At 42.0% G+C, this 14242-nt stretch overlaps 2 protein-coding genes across 2 annotated transcripts in view; both read right to left on the bottom strand.

The window, feature by feature from the left end:
* The window catches only part of pkia (cAMP-dependent protein kinase inhibitor alpha), a 59018-nt gene extending 55625 nt beyond the window's left edge, over nt 1-3393 (bottom strand). Inside the window, exons 1-2 of the mRNA XM_059983477.1 lie at nt 3273-3393; nt 278-376 (exon numbers count right to left, since the gene is read on the bottom strand). The gene's annotated coding sequence lies outside the window, so the exon portion shown is untranslated. The remainder of the gene's footprint in view (nt 1-277; nt 377-3272) is intronic.
* The window catches only part of LOC132401321 (uncharacterized), an 89164-nt gene that overhangs the window by 26883 nt on the left and 48039 nt on the right, over nt 1-14242 (bottom strand). The window lies entirely within an intron of this gene.

Genomic DNA, 14242 nt, shown 5'->3' with positions numbered 1-14242 from the left:
GAACTGATAGGATCGGAAACAACTTCTTCCTCCAGGCCGTAAGGCTACTGAACTCCTTGCCGCCACCCAGGTCTCATCACAGATTAAATGCCAGTAGTGTTATACTATTTACTTTTTAACTTGCCATATATGCACCTTATTATTTGTGCTAATATTACATTATGTGTTATGTGTGTGAGTTATATGTAGTGCATTGTCTTGTTTGGTGGTACACATGTGTATGGTTGAATGACAATAAACTTGAACTTATTTCATTTGTATTATTCAAAATACTCACACAACATGCTGCAATTGAGAGGGTCCAGAGGAGATTCACGAGAGTGATTCTGGAATGAAGGGGTTAACTTTTTTTTGATTTCCCGGTATTGATTGGCATCTTCCTAGAGCAAGAGGTTTAGATGGAGTGAGTTTGTTAGGTGTGTTCAGGAAGGTTTCCTGACACAATATGTACATAAGTCTACAAGAGGAGAGGCTATACTTGATCTAGTATTGGGAAATGAACCTGGTCAAGTGTCAGATCTCTCAGTGGGAGAGCAGTTTGGAGATAGTGATCATAATACTATCTCCTTTACCATAGCATTGGAGAGGGATAGGAACAGACAAGTGAGGAAAGCGTTTAATTGGAGTAAGGGAAATATAAGGCTATCAGGCAGGCAACTTGGAAGCATAAATTGGGAACAGATGTTCTCATGGAAATGTATGGAAGAAATATGGCAAATGTTCAGGGGATATTTGCAGGACATTCTGCATAGGAACGTTCCAATGAGACAGGGAAAGGATGGTAGGGTCAGGAACTGTGGTGTACAAAGGCTGTTAAAATGTAGTCAAGAAGAAAACTTATGAAAGGTTCAAAAAACTAGGTAATGATAGAGATCTAGAAAATTATAGAGTTAGCAGGAAGAAGCTTAAAAAAGAAATTCGGAGAGCCAGAAGGGGCCATTAGAAGGTCTTGGTGAGCAGGATTAAGGAAAACACCAAGGCATTCTAGGATCAGTCAAGTGTGTCAGTGGAAAAGTGTGTATGGAACCGAAGGAGATAGCAGAGGTACTCAATGAGTATTTTGCTTCAGTATTCACTACAGAAAAGGACCTTGGCGATTGTAGCGATGAATTACAGCAGACCAAAAAGCTTGAGCATATAGACATTAAGGAAGAGGATGTGCTGGAGCTCTTGGAAAGCATCAAGTTGGATAAGTCACCGGGCCTGGATGAGATGTACCCCAGGCTACTGTGTGAGGCAAGGGAGGAAATTGCTGAGCATCTGGCAATGATTTTTGAATCATCAATGGGGACGGGAGAGGTTCCGGAGGATTGCAGGGTTGCAGGTGCTGTTCCTTTATTCAAAATTATAGACCAGTGGTTGGTAAGCTGATGGAGAAGATCCTGAGAGCAGGATTTATGAACATTTGGAAAGGCATAATATGATAAGGAATAGTCAGCATGGCTTTGTCAAAGGCAGATTGTGCCTTACGAGCCCGATTGAGTTTCTTGAGGATGTAACTAAACACAGTGATGAAGATAGAGCAGTAGATGTAGTGTACATGGCATTTGACAAGGTACCCCATGCAAGGCTTATTGAGAAATTAAGGAGCCATGGAATCCAAGGGAACATTGCTTTGTGGATCCAGAACTGCCTTGCCCACAGAAAGCAAAGTGTGTTTGTAGACGAGTGATATTCTGCATGGAGGTCGGTGACCAGTGGGGTGCCTCAGGGATCTGTTCTGGGACCCCTTCTTTTCATGATTTTATAATTGACCTGGATGAGGAAGTGGAGGGATGGGTTAGTAAATTTGCTGAATACACAAAGATTGGGGTGTTGCAGATAGTGTGGAGGGCTGTCAGAGGTTACAGAGGACATCGATAGGATGCATAACTGGGCTGAGAAGTGGAAGGTGGAGTTCAACCCAAATAAATGTGAAGTGGTTCATTTGGTAGGTCAAATATGATGGCAGAATATAGTACTAATGATAAGACTCTTGGCAGTGTGGAGGATTAGATGGATCTTGGGGTCCGAGTCCATAGAACGCTCAAAGCTGCTGCGCAGGTTGACCGTGTGGTTAAGAAGGCATACAGTGCATTGGCCTTCATCAACCATGGGATTGAGTTTAAGAGCCAAAAGGTAATGTTACAGCTTTATACGACCCTGATCAGATTCCACTTAGGATTACTCAGGTCTGGTCACCTTACAATAGGAAGGATGTGGAAACTATTGAAAGTGTGCAGAGGAGATTTACAAGAATGCTGCCTAGATTGGGGAGCATGCCCTATGAGTATAGGTTGAGTGAACTTGACCTTTTCTCCTTGGAGTGATGCAGGATGAGAGGTGACCTGATAGAGACGTATAAGATGATGAGAGGCATTGATCGTGTGGATAGTCAGAGGCTTTTTCCCAGTGCTGAAATGGTTAACATGAGAGGGCACAGTTTTAAGGTGCTTGGAAGTAGGTACAGAGGAGATGTCAGGGTAAGTGTTTTTACACAGAGGGTTGTGAGTGGTGGAATGGTCTGCTGGTGATGGTGGTGGAGGCAGATACAATAGGGTCTTTTAAGAGACTCCTGGATAAGTACATGGAGCTTAGAAAAATAGAGGGCTATCGGTAACCTTAGGTAATTTCTAAAGTAAGTACATGTTTGACACAGCATCGTGGGCTGAAGGGCCTGTATTGTAGTGTAGGTTTTCTATGTTTCTATGTTCTATGTAACTTATGAAGAGCATATGATAGCTGTGGGCCTGTACTCACTGGAGTTTAGAAGAATAACGGGGGATCTCATTGAAGCCAATCGAATATTGAAAGGTCTAGATAGAGTAGATGCGGAAAAAAACTTTTTGCCAGATGGTGGTGAATCTGTGGAATTCATTGTCATGGACAGCTATGTAGGACATGTCATTGAGTAAACTTAAAGCAAAGGTTGATCTATTCTTGAACTCTTGATTAATCAGGGTGTCACAGCTTATGAACAGATGTCAGGAGAATGGGGTTGGGAGGGATAATAAATCAGCCATGATGAAATAGAAGAGCAGACTCAATGGGCCAAATAGCCTGATTCTGCTCCTATGTGTTATGGTTTTACAAAGTACATTGGCTGGGTCAGGCATCTTCTGTTTCACTGAATGTCCTCAATCTAGTGAATATACTGAAAAATGTTAAAATAATTTTCATCATAAACTGGCCAGGAAATGTGTATTGGGTTAATCTTTATAAGGTTTAGTATAATCTCAATATTAATAGACAGTGTATGTAATTTATGCCCAGAAGAAATATATTATTGACACTTGCCTCAAACTACTGATCCATCTCCAATGTTTCCATCCTTGATGTATTATTCCCTTCCTAAACTGTGGTCATCATTTCCACAAACCAGTCTGTGTATCTTTTATATCAGGTTTCTGCCCCATTACAGCACTGAAATTTGAGAAAAAATAGCAAAAGAGACAATTCTGATTTTTGAACATGTTTCTTTCCTCAGTAAGGTCATAGCTGATCTATGAACTAACTCAGAAAGTCTTTGCCCCAAGTTTCTTTTTGCCTTTGATAAATAAAAATCTGTCACAGGTTATGCATACTATACTTCTAAAGCCCTGCTTCTAAATTCAATTTTGAAGGGTTGGGAGAATTAGTCATCAATCACCAGCACTGAATATGGATGAGTGTATCTGCTGCTTGGTTCTTCTGGAACTGAATGTCTCAGGATAGAGTACCACTAATATAATATGCTGGACCACGTGTTCAAGGTTCATAAGGAAATTTCTGCCCCATAGTGAGAAGTTTAGGAATTGCTTTGCTCATTAATCAAAGGGTTACCGCATGGTGGTTTATCAGTGCTGGAAAATAAGATGCTGAGGTTTCAATCATGACCCTAGCTTAACGCATATTCAATGGGCAATGCTCCTTAACAAACGAAGATATGCATGGGATGATACACCGTCATTTAATTCTCCATAGCTCCTGCATTTAACCTCAGATCTAACACACCAGCCTAAGAAATGGTCATCTTCATAAAGCCCCAGTGTGATCCCTGCTATTGGCCTTCTGTTAGAAGTAGCAAGTGAGAGAGAGTGACATCTTGCAGGGTGGAAATAGCAAGTTTCGCCTGGAATTGGTTGCTGTTTGAAGTATTGAGTAAGAGAGCAGCATCTTGCAGTGTGAGAGCCACCTGAAAACAAGTCTAGTTGGGAGTGAGTCACTGCTTGAGCCTACAAAAAAGGAAGTGTAAGCAGAAAGGCCATCACTGGAGTGGGACAATGTTAGAGTGGCTCAGCAAAAACAGGCGTGGATAATCACAGACACAGCTAAGTAAGTTTCCAGTAATTTTTTCTCTGTTAGTACATAGCTAGTGTGCAGGTAATTGGTCCAGAGATAGTGATACATTACTTGTATGAGAACTTTATTTGGGAACTTTGGGGAAGTCCAGTCTCCCTGATAACTACATCTACATGAAAAGCACTGACCTGCCTTTCGTTAGAGACCATGTTAAGGAAATGGAGCTGCAGTTTGATGACCTTCGGCTCATATGGGAGAACGAGGTGGTGACAGATGGACCTAGAGGGAGGTAGTCACTCCTAAGTTGCAGGACACAGGTATGTGGGTAACTGTCAGGACAGGGGAAGGGAGTAGGCAACCAGAGTATCCCTGTGTCCATTCCCATCATTAAAATGTATACCGCTTTGGATACAGTGGGGGGGGGGGCATTGACCTACCAGGAAGAAGCCATAGTGAGCATGTTTCTGGCACTAAGTTTAGCTCTGTGGCTCAGGAGGGGATGTTGGGAAGAACAGGAGAGCAGTAGTGATAGGGAATTCGTTGGCTGGGGAACAAAAGTGAGGTTCTGTGGATGAGAAACTGATTCTTGGATGGTTTGCTGTTTCCTGGGTGTCAAGGTCAGGGGCATCTTGGATCAAGTCCACAGCATTCTTAAGTAGAAGAGTGAATAGTCAGGTTGTGCTCCATGACATAGGTAGGAGTGATGACAAGGTCCTGCAAAGTGACTTCAGAGAGTTAGGTGCTAAGCTAAAGGACAGGAACCCCAGGATTGCTACCTGTGCCACATGCTAGCCAGTCTAGAAATAAGATGAACGTACAGTTTAACACATGGCTAAGGAGTTGGTGTATGAGGGAAAGCTTCAGATTATTAGATTATTGGGTTCTCCTCCAGGTAATGTGGGACCTGGACAGAAAGGAGGGTTTGTACCTGGAGTGGAAGGGGACTAATAAGATAGGGAGTGTAGTGGACAGCAAAGAAGACTATCAAGGCTTGCAGCGTAATCTGGACCGGTTGGAAAAACGGGTTGATAAACAGCAGATGAAATTTAAAACAGAAAAGTGTGAGGCAATGGTCTTTGGAAGGACCAACCAGGGTAGGTCTTACATGGCGAGTGGAAGGGCACTAATGAGAGCAGTAGAATACAGGGATCCAAGAATACAGGTCCATAATTCCTTGAAAGTGGTGTCACAGGTAGATAGGGTAGCAAAGAAAGCTTTCGGCACATTGGTCTTCATAGATCAATGTACTGAATACAGGAGTTGGAATGTTATATTGAAAATGTATAAGATGTTGGTGAGGCTTAATATGGAGGACTGTGTCCAGTTTTGGTCACCTACGTACCTACAGGAAAGTAAGATTGAAAGAATACAAACAAAATTTACAGGGACGTTGCTTGGACTTGAGGACCTAAGTTACAGGGTAAGTTTGAATATGTTAAGATTTTATTCCCTATAACATAGAAGATTGAGGGGAGATTTGATAGAGTATACAAAATTATGGGGAGTAAATGTATGCAGTCTTTTTCCACTAAGGTTGACAACTACAGGTCATGGGTTAAGGGTGAGAGTGGTGAGAGTGTGGAACAAGCTGCCAGTGCAAATGCTGAATGTGAGGTTGATTCCAACATTTCAGAGAAATTTGGATAGGTACATGGATGGGAGGGGTATGGAGGGCTAAGGTCTGGGTGCAGGTTGGTGGGACTTGACAGATTAATAGTTTGGCACAGAGTAGATGGGCTGAAGGGCTTGGTTCTGTGCTGTAGTGTTCTATGACTATGACTATTCTGAGAGACACTTAGTGGACAGATAACCTCTGGTCCTATGCCTGATAAAACACAAAGGTTTTCCTTCCAATACTGCTCCTTCTCCAGCCTTCTCATTATGTTGAAAGACTCCAAAGTCAGTGACTCATCTGCTCATGCGAGTCTATCCACAGAGGTTGCTGATTTTGAAATAACAAGCCTAATATCATGGGTTACTATTTTAGTTTCCTCAGCCTGTTTTGAAGGACCCGAGCTTTGTCTAGAGCCTAAAGATGGCAAAGAGAATGACTCAATAGGGCTTTTTGATATTTCTGCAAACCTGTTGGATTGACAAGCTCAAGGTTGGCCAAGTAAATTATTTGCCATTATTTGAAATATGTTTCTATAGAAAACCTCGTGATCTATCTTAATGGCAATTGCTTATCTTGTAATGTCTGGTACTGCAGACAATTTTGATAATTACAGCCACCTCCAAATCTAATTACTTTCTTTTGATTTGTCATATTTATGAAAAATTTCTTCATCGTTTTGTTCCAAATGCTGATTGTTACCTTGACAGGTTTGGTGTGTAGATACAGTCCCCTGTTCTTTACATCTCTGCCTCTCTGCAACTTCACACTATTCCCGCTTCTGAAGAAGGATCCTGACCGAAAAGTCAAGTTGGTTTCTCTATTTGCCCTGCTGAGTTTTTCCAGCATTTTTTGTTTTGTCTATCATGTCTGACTGAATTCCTTGAGGCTGCACAACGCAGGGAAGTAAATAATTTGAAATAATACTCTTTGGCTGATGAGAAACCACACTGCATTTTTCCAAGGTTGATGAGCTATGGTTCTGAATGATTTTGAGAAGTTTCTCCATAATTAACAGCCATGGTCAATTGAGAGCTGCATCTTGGTGAATGAGGCTGAACAAATGGGCAATGTTATTTTTATGCACGTTAGTCAAGAGAGAAACATTTCACTTGACAACATTAATTAAAGTCTCCCAAGTCAGACCTTCAGCATTCCCAAGTGTCGTACATGAGGATATTCTTTTTCCAAATATTAAACAGAAAATAACTGGATTTCTCCTTTCCTTTTCAATAACATATTTTGAATGAACTGTCAACAATTCCCAAGATATCTGGAATGCAGTAGATGCTCGTAAATTAGTGAAGCAGCTAGCTTTCACTTTCCTGGGTTGTTAACACTTCAAAGTAATACCATTAAGACACAGGAGCAGAATTAGGCCATTCAGCCCATCAAGTTTACTGAATTATTAATTTTTTATTATTCTAGTCCTCTTGAAATGAATGCACTTGCCTTCCTTACCACCGACTCGCTGCTTCCTCAACATTACTTGCTTCTACACCTATCTTCATATTGTCCGCAAACATGACCATAAAGCCATTAATTCCATCATCAAAATTGTTGGCATACAGTGCCTATAAAAAGTATTCACCTCCCCTGCTTGTAAGTTTTCAGGTTTTATTGTTTTACAACATTGAATCACAGTGGATTTAATTTGGCTTTTTTGACAATTGGTTTTAGAAGCCACATAATTAGTTAAATAGAGATCTGTTTTAGGAGATCTGTATGTAGTCAAGCTGTTTCATGGACTGTAGTAAAAATATACCTGCATCTGGAAGATCCACCTCCTGGTGAGTTAGTATTCTGGCAAAAACTACACCATGAAGACAAAAGAACACTCCAAGCAACTCCTCAAAAAGATTTGTGAAAAGCACAAGTCAGTAGATGGATACAAGCAGATTTCCAAGTCAATAACTATCCTTTGGATAACAGTTAAGTCAATGATCAAGAATTGGAAAGAATATGACACAGCTGTAAATCTGCCTAGAGCAAGCCGTCCTCAAAACTGAGTGACCGTGCAAGCAGGGGACTAGTAAAGGAGGCCACCAAAAGACCTAAGACAACTCTGGAGGAGTTACAAGCTTCAATGGCTGAGATGGGAGAGACTGTGCATCTGTTGCCTGAGTGCATCGCCATTTGCAGCTTTATGGGAGAGTGGCAAAGAACAAGCAACTGTTGAAAATAAACTCTCATGAAATCTCAGTTAGAGTTTGCCAGAAGGCATGTGGGAGACTCTGAAGTCAACTGGAAGAAGGTTCTATGGTCTGATGAAACCAAAACTGAGCTTTTTGGCCATCAGACTAAACACTATGTCTGGTACAATCCAAACACTACACATCATCCAAAACACACCATCCGTACCGTGAAGCATGGTGGTGGCTACATCATGCTAAAGGATGCTTCACTGCAGCAGACCTGGAAGGCTTGTGTAGGTAGAGGGTAAAATGAATGCAGCAAAATACAGGGAAATCCTAGAGGAAAACCTGATGCAGTCTGAAAGAGAACTGCGACTTGGGAGAAGATCTGTTTTCCAGCAAGACAACGGCTCCAAGCATAAAACACAGGAAGCATAGAAATCTACAGTACATTACAAGCCCTTCAGCCCACAATGAGAAATCCCAGACACTGCCGCACAGCTCTCTGTTTTTCTAAGCTCCATGTAACTATCTAAGAGTCTCTTAAAAAACCCTATTGTATCTGCCTCTGCCACCTTCACCAGCACAATTTGTCTTAGATAAGGGGCCCAAAACTGCTCACAATACTCCAAGTGAGGCCTCACCAGTGCCTTATAAAGCCTCAAATTTACATCCTTGCAGTTATATCTTAGTCCTCTTGAAACAAATACTAACATTGCATTTGCCTTCCTTACCACTGACTCAACCTTTAGGGAATCTTGCACAAGGACTTCCAAGTCCTTTGCATTTCTGATTTTCTGAATTTTCTTTGTGTTTAGGAAATAGTTTATGCCTTTATTCCTTCTGCCGAAGTATATGGCCATACATTTTCCTACACTATATTCCATCTGCCATTTCTTTGCCCATAATTGCAATTCACTCCAGTCCTTCTGCAGCCACTCAGCTTCCTCAACACTACCTGCCTCTCCACCTATCGTTGCAAAAGCAGCCATAAAGCCATCACTTCCATCATCCAGATTGTTGATAATATAACCTGACGTGAAGCAGTCCCAGTACCAGAACATGCAGAACACCACCTGCCACCAGCAACCAACCAGAATAGACCACTTTGTTATGCCTCTTTGCCTCCTGCCAATCTTTGCTGCAAAACCATGGGCTCTTATCTTCCTAGCAGCCTCACGTGTGGCACCTTGTCAAAGGCCTTCTGAAAATCCAAATAAACAACATCTACTGACTCTTCTTTGTCTAACCTGCCTTTTATTTACTCAAAGAACTCCAACAGAATTGTCAGGCAAGATTCCCCTTTAAGGAAACCATGCTGTTTTTGGCCTACTTTATCAGGCACCTCCAAATCCCTTGATTCCTCATGCTTTTAATGGACTTCAATATCTTCGCAACCACTGAGGTCAGGCTAACTGGCCTGTAACGTCATTTCTTCTGCCTCCTTCCATGCTTAAGAGTGGACTGACATTTGCAATTTTCCAGTCCTCTGGAACTATTGCAGAATCTAGAGATTCTGGAATATCAACTAATGTCTCTTCAACTTTTTTAGCTATCTCTTTCAGATCCCTGGGGTATAGTTTATCTGGTCCAGGTGACTTATCCACCTTCAGACATTTCAGCTTCCCAAGCATCCTCTCCTTAGTCATAGCAACTACACTCACTCTGACCTTCTGATTCTCTTGAATTTCTGGCATACTGCTAGTGTCTTCCACAGAGAAAACTGATGCAAAATACATATTAACTTTGTCCACTATTTCTTTGCAAACCATTACCATCTCTGCAGTATTATTTTCTAGCAGTCCGATACCCACTTGCATCTCTTTTTTTATATAAAAAATTTGGTATCCGCTTTTACATCATTGGCTAGCTTACCTTCATATGTCATCTTGTCTTTCCATATAGCTTATTTTAGTTGCCTATTGTTGGTTTTTAAAGCTTTCCAGTCCTCTAACGATCCACTAATTTTTGCTAAAATATGTCTTCTCTTTGACTTTTATGCTGTCTATGCTGTCTTCCCTCGTCAGCCATGGTTGCATCATCCTCCCTTTAGAATTCTACTTCATCATTGGGATGTATCTATTCTGCACCTTCCAAATTGCTCCCAGAAACTTGAGCCATTTCTGTTCCACCATCATCACTGCTAGTGTCCCTTTCCAATCAACTTTGACCATTTATCTCTCATGCCTATAATAATTCCCTTTACTCCACTGTAATACTGATACAGCTGACTTTAGCTAAAATTGCAGGGTGAATTCTATCATATTATGGTCACTGTCTCCTAAGGATTATTTTACCTTAAGCTTCCTAATCAAATCTGGTTTAATCCAGGATTTCCTTTTCCCTAGTGGACTCAACCACAAGCCTCTCTAACAAACCATCTCATAGGCATTCTGCAATTCCATCTCAGAATCCAGCACCAACTTGATTTTTCCAATCTACAGGTCAGCATTTAATACCATCACTCTGTTAGAGAAGTTATAGAACTTGGGCCTTTGTACCTCTGTCTGCAATTGGATCCTTGACTTTCTAACCGGAAGACCACAATCTGTGCTGAATGATGATAACATCTCCCTCTCACTGACGATCAACACTGGTGCACCACAGGAGTGTGTGCTTAGTCCACTGCTCTGTTCTCACTATACCCATGACTGTGTGGCTAAGCATAGCTCAAATACTATCTAAGACTTTGCTGATGGTACAACCATTGTTGGTAGAATCTCAGGTGGTGAAAAGAGGGTGTACAGGAGTGAGATATGCCAATTAGTGGAGTGGTGTGGCAGCAACAACCTGGCACCAACATCAGGAAGACAAAAGAGCTGATTGTGGACTTCAAGAAGGGTAAGACGAAGGAACACATACCAATCCTCATAGAGGGATCAGAAGTGGAGAGAGTGAGCAGTTTCAAGTTCCTGGGTGACAAGATCTCTGAAGATCTAACCTGGTCCCAACATATTGATGTATTTATAAAGAAGGCAAGATAGTACTATACTTCATTGGGAGTTTGAAGAGATTTGGCATGTCAACAAATACACTCAAAAACTTCTGTAGTTGTTCTGACAGGCTGCTTCACTGTCTGGTATGGAGGGGCTACTGCACAGGACCGAAGGAAGCTGCAGAGTGTTGTAAATCTAGTCAGCTCCATCTTGGGTACTAGCCTACAAAGTACCCAGGACATCTTCAAAGGGAGGTGTCTCAGAAAGGCAGCGTCCATTACTGAAGAACTCCAGCACCCAGGGCATGCCCTTTTCTCACTGTTACCATCAGGTAGGAGATAAAGAAGCCTGAAGGCACACACTCAGCGATTCAGAAACAGCTTCTTACCCTCTGCCATCCAATTCCTAAATGGACATTGAACCCTTGAACTCTACCTCACTTCTTTTTAATATATATTATTTCTGGGTTTTGCATGTTTTTTAATCTATTCAATATACATGAACTGTTATTTATTTATTTTTCTCTTCTATATTACACAATGCATTGAACTGCTGCTGCTAAATTAACAAATTTCATGACACTTGCAGGTGATAATAAACCTGATTCTGATTCTGATTCTAACAGCATATTGAAATCCCCCATGACTATTTCACATGCCTTTTTTACCTCCCGTTGCAATTTGCATCCCACATCCTGGCTACTGTTCAGGGGTCTGTTGATAACTCCATTCATGGTCTTTTTGCCCTTGGAGTTTCTTTACTCAACCCACAAGGATTCTACATCCTCCTATCAGATGATACCTCTTACTGAGGATTTGATTTAAATTTTTACCAAAGGACCTACCCTACCCACTCTGCTTACCCACCAACCTTTCGAGACAATGCAAATCCTCTGCTCCCAACTATGACCTTCTGTTGTCCATTAATTTGTATATTTGGTTTACTGTGGCATATGCACTGAAAATATTTTGCATCAACATGGAAAACTAATTCTGTCATCTTTAGTTCAGGAAATTTACCCCTGGGGAGGAATCACAGCGTGACAGCTTGAAGAACGCCAGTGCCTCTATTCCCACTGTAATAAAAGCTTTAAATACAGTAAACACTTGCAAAGATCCACTGAAAAATAAATCAGTGTCTCCTCATCTATTATGGCAGCCAGAGAAGATTAACATGTCTCAAGAGTCAGGTGCACAATGGGGATTTATACAGCATGTTAATGAATGCTTCATCATAGGCCTGCTGCTGGGAACCTCAGTAGCAACAGCAGGGAATGAGCCATGGCCTTGAAGGCACTAGAAGTGAATTGCTCTTTTACAGAGCCGAACTCTTGCCATTGAGACTCAGGCCAGATCCTAGGAGCTGGCCAAGGCAGCGGGAAAGGTGGGAGGCGGAGAAGAGAGGATTGGCAGCCATCAGCTGGAGATCAAGCTGAGTCACCAGGATGAAGATCAGAAAGATCAAAAGCCAGCAATGAGCCGGCAAGGATTGGGCCCCAAGTACAGAGACTTGAGAATAGTTGAGAATCAATCACTATGGATAGATGAAAGGGTAGTGTTGTTGCCATGGTAGTGAAGGGACACTATAAGATCGAATTTTGGTATGGGACTTATATTTACTGGAGCTTAAAAGCAGAACTGGTCTATTAAAATTGTGCTGCGCCAAGCATGGCCAATGATAGAACACCATATAAATTCCTGCATGCTCCAAAAGGACTACACTGTGGATCGTGAGATTATCTGATACAAAAGAAGATCATGGTAGAAGAATGGGAATGAATCTGGGAAATGTCCAATTTTTGACGCAACTTGAAAGGACCAGTATTGGTTCCCATAGCAATTAACGTTAAGAGCCACTTTTCAATTGCACAGAGGTGACAAAGTGCCGCATCCAACATATCATTCTCCGCAGCTTCCTCTACCTTCAACAGGATCCTGCCACCAAGCACCTCCCCTCCACTCTCTGCTTTTCACAAGTGACTGCACCCTTTGTGATACCCTTGTCCATTTGTCCCTCCCCACTAATCTCCCTCCTGGCATATATTCCCTACAAATGACAGAAATGCCTATTTACCTCCTCCCTTACCTCTATTCAAGGCCCCAAATGCCCTTCCAAGTGAGGCAACACTTCACCTTCAAAGCCTCTGGGTTCACCTATTGCATCTGGCGCTCCCCACACGCCCTGCTGCACACTGGTGAGACTTGACCTAAATGGGGGGGGGGGGGAAACTGCTTTGTCGAACACAGAATTTGCTGGTGGCGAACCATTTTTAATTCCTATCCCTCTTCACTTCCTCCTCTTTTGCTATGCATCACTCCTTTCTTGTCCTCACCAAATGTAATTCAAGAAATCTGCTTTTACTCTCAGGGTGGAGGGGCAACACCTCATGTTCCAGTGAAGAAGCCTCCAACCTGAACATCGGCTTCTATTTATTTACTGAGCTACAACACGGAATGGATCCTCTTGGCCCTTCAAACCACAGCTTAACCCTAGCCTAATCATCAATCTAAAATGACCTACCAACTGGTACCTCTTTGGACTGTGGGAGGAAACTGGAGCACCCAGAGGAAATCCATGTAGTCAAGGGGAGAACATACAAACTCTTTACAGAAGCAGCAGAATTGAACATGGGTCACAGTTACTGTATAGCGTTGTGCTAGAACTGTGCTACCATGCCACCCTGTTCACCATCCAGTAAATTTTATTTTTCCTTCCCCTTTCTCTCTTCTTCTATTCCCCACTCTGGCCCCTTAACTCTTTTCCTCACCTGCCTATCACCTCCTCCTCCTTCCCTTTCTCCCATGGTCCACTCTCCTCTCCTATCAGATTCCTTCTTCTCCAGCCCTTTACCTTTCCCACCCACCTGGCTTCACCTATCACATTCTAGCCAGATCTACCCTCCCCCCACACACTTTTTTATTCTGGTTTCTTCTCCCTTCATTTCCAGTCCTGAAGAAGGGTCTCGGTCCAAAATGTCTACTGCTTATTCGTTTCCATAGATGGTGCCTGACCTGCTGAGTTCCTTGAGCATGTTGTGTGTGTTGCTCTGGGAAAAAATACTGTTCTGTTGAATCTATAAAGCTTTTGCATATTTGGGTGGGATCCTTGAACACTTCTGACAGTATGGGGTAACTCAGATATATTGTCTGACTGCCAATGTATCTACAGATAAACTGCTTCAGTCAAAAATCAGTGTTAACAGCTAATAATATGCATTAATTAATTAGATTTTTCCCACACTTCTCAGTCATACAATTCACGTCTATGAAATATATTTTTGGATGAATAAAGATGGAATT

The sequence above is a fragment of the Hypanus sabinus genome, chromosome 1 (genome assembly GCF_030144855.1).
Source record: "Hypanus sabinus isolate sHypSab1 chromosome 1, sHypSab1.hap1, whole genome shotgun sequence".
Taxonomy (NCBI): Eukaryota; Metazoa; Chordata; class Chondrichthyes; order Myliobatiformes; family Dasyatidae; genus Hypanus; species Hypanus sabinus.
This window is presented reverse-complemented; position numbering and strand designations above follow the sequence as displayed.